Source organism: Leptonychotes weddellii, chromosome 10 (assembly GCF_054177405.1).
Source record: "Leptonychotes weddellii isolate Sample4059 chromosome 10, ASM5417740v2, whole genome shotgun sequence".
Lineage (NCBI taxonomy): Eukaryota > Metazoa > Chordata > Mammalia > Carnivora > Phocidae > Leptonychotes > Leptonychotes weddellii.
The window spans coordinates 57739731-57746719 of NC_138378.1; the positions used below are offsets into that span (position 1 = coordinate 57739731).

General features: G+C 45.3%; 1 pseudogene; it reads left to right on the forward strand.

Moving 5' to 3' along the window:
* The first annotated feature begins 4936 nt into the window (after nt 1-4936).
* LOC102739695 (uracil-DNA glycosylase pseudogene) lies at nt 4937-5868 on the forward strand (annotated as a pseudogene).
* The last annotated feature ends 1121 nt before the right edge of the window (nt 5869-6989 follow it).

The following is a 6989-nucleotide window of genomic DNA, read 5'->3' on the forward strand; positions in this document are numbered from 1 at the left end:
GCGCCTGGGTGGCTCAGTTGGTTAAGTGACTGCCTTCGGCTCAGGTCATGATCCTGGAGTCCCAGGATCGAGTCCCGCATCGGGCTCCCTGCTCGGCAGGGAGTCTGCTTCTCCCTCTGACCCTCCTCCCTCTCATGCTCTCTGTCTCTCATTCTCTCTGTCTCAAATAAATAAATAAAATCTTTAAAAAAAAAAAAAGAAAAAATAGAAATAGAAAAGAATTGATCCCAAGGAAAATGATTTCTTTTTTTTTTTCAAGATTTTATTTATTTATTTGAGAGAGAATGAGAGACAGCACGAGAGGGAAGAGGGTCAGAGGGAGAAGCAGACCCCCCAGCTGAGCAGGGAGCCCGATGTGGGACTCGATCCCGGGACTCCAGGATCATGACCTGAGCCGAAGGCAGTTGCTTAATCAACTGAGCCACCCAGGCGCCCAAATGATTTCTTTAAAATAGGAAAAATTGTGGAAAGTTTAGCTGCACTAAAGAGAAAACTGATTATGAAATTAACTTGAATAAAATAAGTTTGCTCCAGAAAGTACTTTCTCTTAAAAATTAATCTCTGTTGGTAAAATTCTCATGAAAAATTCTGCATTCCAAGTAACAAATTCAGAATTTCCTGGGTGCCTCCAAACCTCTTTGATCTTCCTGATTTCAGAACTCCTCTATTATTTATTATTCATTTGCAATTAGTTGTGTAACAAGATATAAATAAAGTCTGGGTCTGGAGAAGCTGATCATCTCTATCATGTGAAGGGTCACTTGAGTTGTATAATTGCAGAAACCCTTCTCCCCTCCTTCTCCTGGAATTAGGAAAAAGGAAGACCTTTTATGTTTTATGTGATTTGGCAAAAATTTCCTCACACCATGTTTTACAGAGCTGGTGGCTGAGGAGGACCAAACCGATTCCACCCAGGACCTTCTGGGATGGAAAGGAAAGATGTCTGATTTGTCTTCCCTGAGTTTGAGGTCAAAGAGGCTTGTTGAGGAAGGGTACAGAGGGCAGTGGCTAACCACAGCCCAGGAGCTGGCAGAAAGGCCCTTTGAAATGAAATTATTCTGAGGGTGAGGAGTCGGATTGGAAGCTAGGCTAAGACAAGTGTCTAAATGCTTTGGTAGCAGAGGATGTAACTGATGCCACATGTCCCATAGGCACATCTCCCTAGCACTGTGTGGGATCTGAAACCCAGAGTTGGTTGAGCCTGGGCTTGTGACCTGAGAGGAGAGTATCCTTGGTACCCAAGGTGGCACCTCATGTGCTACTGAGCAGTGCACATGAGGTGCGTCTCATGTGCATCTGAGCAGTGATAGATAAGGTGGCACCTCATGTGCCACTGAGCAGTGCACATGAGGTGCGTCTCAAGTGCGTCTGAGTAGTGATAGATAAGCAATGCTGCAGATGGTACAGAGGTGCTTACAATAACAGGGTCGATCATGTTCCTTTTCTTTCCAATTTGCATTTGGGGGAGGGGGTTCCTTTTGGACTGAACAAGGCTTCATTTTCTTACTGATCCTCTGTCTAGATTTTCTATCAATTATTAAATGTGGGTATTTAGAGGCACCTGGGTGGTTCAGTCAGTTAAGAGTCTGACTTCGGCTCAGGTCATGATCTCATGGTTCTCTGCTCAGCAGGGCGTCTGTTTCTCCTTCTCCCTCTGCACCCCCCACTCATGTTCTCTCTCTCTCAAATAAATAAATAAATAAATGGGTATTTAAGTCTTCAACTATTATCATTAAACTCATTTCTCCCTTCAAATCTGTCAGTGTTTGCTTCATATGTTTTGGGGTTCTGTTATTTGGTGCATATGTGTTTATAATTATTATAGCTTCTTGATAGATTTACCTTTTTTTCAATATATAATGTCCTCTTTTGGTCTATTGTAACAATTTTTAATTTAAAGTCTATTTTGGGATGCCTGGGTGTCTCAGTCCATTAAATATCTGCCTTTGGCTCAGGTCATGATCCCAGGATCCTGGGATTAAGTCCCACAAGGGGCTCCTTGCTCAGCAGGGAGCCTGCTTCTCCCTCAGCCTGCCACTCCCCCTGTTTGTGCACTCACATGCACTCTCTCTCTCTGATAAATAAATACATAAAATCTTTAAAAAAAATTAAAGTCTTTTTTGTCTGAAGAAGACATCCAAATGGCCAAAAGACACATGAAAAAATGCTCCACATCACTCGGCATTGGGGAAATACAAATCAAAAACACAATGAGATAACACCTCACACCAGTCAGAATGGCTAAAATTAACAAGTCAGGAAACGACAGATGTTGGCAAGGATGCAGAGAAAGGGGAACCCTCCTACACTGTTGGTGGGACTGCAAGCTGGTGCAGCCATTCTGGAAAACAGTATGGAGGTTCCTCAAAAAGTTGAAAATAGAGCTACCCTACAACCCAGCAATTGCACTATTGGGTATTTACCCCAAAGATACAAGTGTAGTGATCTGAAGGGGCATCTGCACCCCAATGTTTATAGCAGCAATGTCCACAATAGCCAAACTATGGAAAGAGCCCAACTGTCTATCAATAGATGAATGGATAAAGAAGATGTGGTATATACATACACAATAGAATATTATGCAGCCATCAAAAAATGAAATCTTGCCATTTGCAATGATGTGGATGGAACTAGAGGGTATTATGCTAAGCAAGATAAGTCAATCAGAGAAAGACAATTATCATATGATCTCCCTGGTATGTGGAATTAAAGAAACAAAACGGAGGATCATAGGGGAAGAGAGGGAAAAATAAAACAAGACAAAAACCAGAGCTGGAGACGAACCGTAAGAGACTCTTTTTTTTTTTTTAAGATTTGTTTATTTATTTATTTGACAGAAAGAGAAAGCACAAGTAGTCAGAGTGGCTGGCAGAGGGAGAGGGAGAGGATGAAGCAGACTCCCAGCTAAGCAGGGAGCCTGAAGCGGGGCTCGATCCCAGGACCCTGGGATCATGACCTGAGCCAAAGGCAGAGACTTAACCACCTGAGCCACCCAGGTGCCCCAAGAGACTCTTAATAACAGGAAATAAACTGAGGGTTGCTGGAGGTGAGGGGGGGATGGAGGGATGGGATAACTGGATAATGGACATTAAGGAGGGCACGTGATGTAATGAGCACTGGGTATGATATAAGACTGATGAGTCACAGGCCTGTACCTCTGGAACCAATAATACATTATATGTTAATTAATTGAATTTAAATAAAAAATATTTTTTAAAAAATAAAGTCTATTTTGTCTGGAGTAGAGCCACTCCAACTCTCTTTTTGTTACTATTTACATAGAATGTCTTTTTCCACCCATTTACTTTCATTTGTTAAAAAAATTAAAAAAATATTTTTGAGAGAAAGAATGTACACAAGTGGGGGAAGGAGCAGAGGGAGAGGGAGAGAAATCCTCAAGCAGACTCCCCACTGAGAGCAGAGCCTGATGTGGGACTCAATCCCAGTACTCTGAGATCAGGACCTGAGCTGAAACCAAGGGTCAGATGCTTAATCTACTGAGCCACTCAGGTGCCCCATCACCCATTTACTTTCAATCTATTTGTGTCTTTGGATCTTAAGTGAGTCTCTTGTAGATAATATATAGTTGGTACATGAGATTCCTAATTGAACTTGTTAAGAATGCCTATGATTGGGGCGCCTGGGTGGCTCAGTCTTTAAGCGTCTGCCTTTGGCTCAGGTCATGGTCCCAGGGTCCTGGGATCGAGCCCTGCATCCGGGTTCCTGCTCGGTGGGAAGACTGCTTCTCCCTCTCCCACTCCCCCTGCTTGTGTTCCTACTCTCGCTATCTCTCTCTCTGTCAAAAAAAAAAAAAAAAGAATGCCTGTGATTGTTCAGCTGCTTCCTGGTATATTCCCAAATAATCAATGAATAGACATTTACTGAGAACCTATCAAGTACAAAACAATGTGATGTAAGTGTGTGTGTGTGTGTGTGCATGTGTGCGCATATGTGCGCATGTGCTGAGCTCTGCTGTCCCTTCAAGAGCTTAAAGCCTGGCTCAGGAGTCAAGATACACATATATGAAGCAGTAAGGACCATGACACAGCACGTACAGGTAGGAGCTGACCGTTTGGTACTCATCATAGATGAGAGAAAGGAGCCTGTGGTGAGGACCACAGGAGTCAGAAGAAGCTTTGGGTAGCAGGCAGAATGGTGGCTTGTCCTGAAGGATGGGTAGAATTCAGATGGACTGGAAGAAAGGGGACATCCCAGTCAGGAGAGTGGATCTGAGTGCTAGTGTGGAAGCAGGAAAGAGCATATTGTGTTTAAGGAACTGTGGCAAGCAGAGAGGAAAGTTCCTCTGTCTTTTACAATCCATGACTCCATTGGCTGGCCTGTCATCCTTTTAATACCCCTTGAGTGCATGCAATAACCGGCCTGTGAAACCCAATGGGGAGTGTTTTTCTTCCAGGATGAGTGTCAGATATCGAATATAGGTGGATTCATGAAGCCAGTTTTATGGCAAACTTTTAGTTTCCCCATAGACACACCACATTGAGGGGACTGTTGATCAAGTTGTATCTGCAGAGGAAAAAAGGGACAAATGAGGAACATATTAGGTATAGAGCCACAGGCTCTAGTGTTTAGACCTCCCTGGGCTCCAGTTTCCATATCTGTCTTTGCAAAGAGTGTACAGTCTTCTTCTTCTTCTTTTTTTTTTAATTTATTTTAGAGAGAGAGCACGAGCGAGGAGGGGCAGAGGGAGCCCTCTCTTCCAATGCCAAATCACTTCTTAATTTTTAAATGTCTATTTCAACTTTTATTTTAAAATCTGACCCAGATTTTTTGTCCTGTAGGTAAGACCATATGTGTATTGATTTGTCCCAAGTGGACTTCGACATAAGTTTTTAAAGACTGTATAAATAGGCCAATTTTGGCTGGTGCGTACCATGGGTTCCCCGGGCGGCTCGCCTCTGCTCTCCTGGGCTCTGGGATGATCGGCCAGAAGATGCTCTACTCCTTCTTCTCCCTGAGCCTTGCGGGGAAACGACGTGCCCACAGTCCTGAGCCGGCCCACCAACGGACCGGCCTGGCGGCGGCAGCTCAACAAAACACAGATGCAGCAGCCAGCCCTGCCAAGACGTCCCAGGCCGGGCAGGAGGACCCCAGCACACTGCCCTCCTCGCGGCTGAGTCCCGCCAAGTTGGTCCGCATCCGGAGGAACAAGGCTGCCCTGCTCAGACTCGCCGCACGCAACGTGCCCGTGGGTTTCGGTGAGAGCTGGCAGACAAGGCTCAGCGCAGCGTTCGGGAAACCGTATTTCATCAAGCTAATGGGATTTGTTGCGGAAGAAAGAAAACATTACACTGTTTATCCACCCCCACACCGAGTCTTCACGTGGATCCAGATGTGTGCCCTAAGACATGTGAAGGTTGTCATCCTGGGTCAGGATCCGTTTCATGGACCCAACCAAGCCCATGGGCTCTGCTTTAGTGTTCGAAGACCCGTTCCACCGCCGCCCAGTCTGGAAAACATTTATAAAGAGCTGTCTACAGACCTAGATGGTTTCGTTCATCCTGGTCATTTATCCGGGTGGGCCGAGCAAGGTGTTCTCGTACTCAACGCTGTCCTCACGGTCTGGCACATCAGGCTAATTCTCATAAGGAGAGAGGATGGGAGCAATTTACTGATGCGGTTGTGTCCTGGCTAGGTCGGAACTCCAGCGGCCTTGTCTTCTTGCTGTGGGGCTCTTACGCTCAGAAGAAAGGCAGTGCCATCGATAGGAAAGGCCGCCACCTGCTCCAGGCTGCGCAGCCCTCCCGGCTGTCGGGGTACAGAGGGTTCTTCCGATGTAGACATTTCTCTAAAACCAATGAGCTGCAGCAGAAGTCTGGCAAGGAGCCCATCAACTGGAAGGATCTGTGACCCTGAGCTGGAGGGCTGTCTCTGGGCAGTTTCTAGAATCTGCTATCGAAGTATTTGCCAGGAGTGGCAGCTTGATCCAGACAGAAGCAGTGAAGGCTCTACCGTGGGACCAAATGGCGTCTTTGCAACATGGCTCTGGCCTAAAACTTGAGGTCACAGTATCTGGGAGAGAGTGGAGGTCAAATACACTTAAGACTTCTTCTGTCACCTTTATGGTAAAAGGGGACAGGGGACAGAAGCACCTCTTTGGTACAGCCAGCTGCTACTTGTTTTTACCTGGCAGATTAGACTTGAGGTTGTAAGGTGTCAGGTGTGTTTATCTAGAAAGCCCCCCCCCTCTTTGCCCCACCTGGCATTCCAGTTCTTGGCCAAGTACACTACTCCCTAGATCCTTCCCCGAGCCCTCAGGCCCCTCCTTGAAGGAAACAGGAGGACAGTTTGCAAGTGCCCAGAAATTTAGGGATGAAAATTCCTGAGGACTGATCCTCTGTGTGAGCCTTCACAGACAGGCAGAGGGAAGTGAGCTGGAGTTTGTTTTTACAGTTATCCTGTGGGTGTTCCTAGGAATGAACAGTAGAAGTTGGACTGGAAGAAAGAGAAAGGGACATTTTTTTAATTTTATTTTTTTTAAGCGAGGAAATGCTTTTCTCCTAGGTGTATCCTGAGTTGGAGTTTTTATTTTATTTATTTATTTTTAATTTTTTTTTTAAGATTTTTTATTTATTTATTTGAGAGAGAGAGACAGAGAGAGAGCATGAGAGGGGGGAGGGTCGGGAGGGTCAGAGGGAGAAGCAGGGAGCCCGATGCGGGACTCGATCCAGGGACTCCAGGATCATGACCTGAGCCGAAGGCAGTCGCTTAACCAACTGAGCCACTCAGGCACCCAAGTTGGAGTTTTTAACACAGCAGACTGCCAAAGCCTGTTTTTTATGGACTGATATCACATGGGGATTTTTTTTTTCCTGCAACACTGGTGAATTTTGCTGTTTTAAAAATACTTACGCAGATGTATATATATATATGTATATATATAGTAATCCTTTGTTGGGGAGACAATTTTTGTTAGGTCTGCACCTTTATCCTCGATCCTATTAGAGATGCTGTTGATGTGTTAGCCAGGG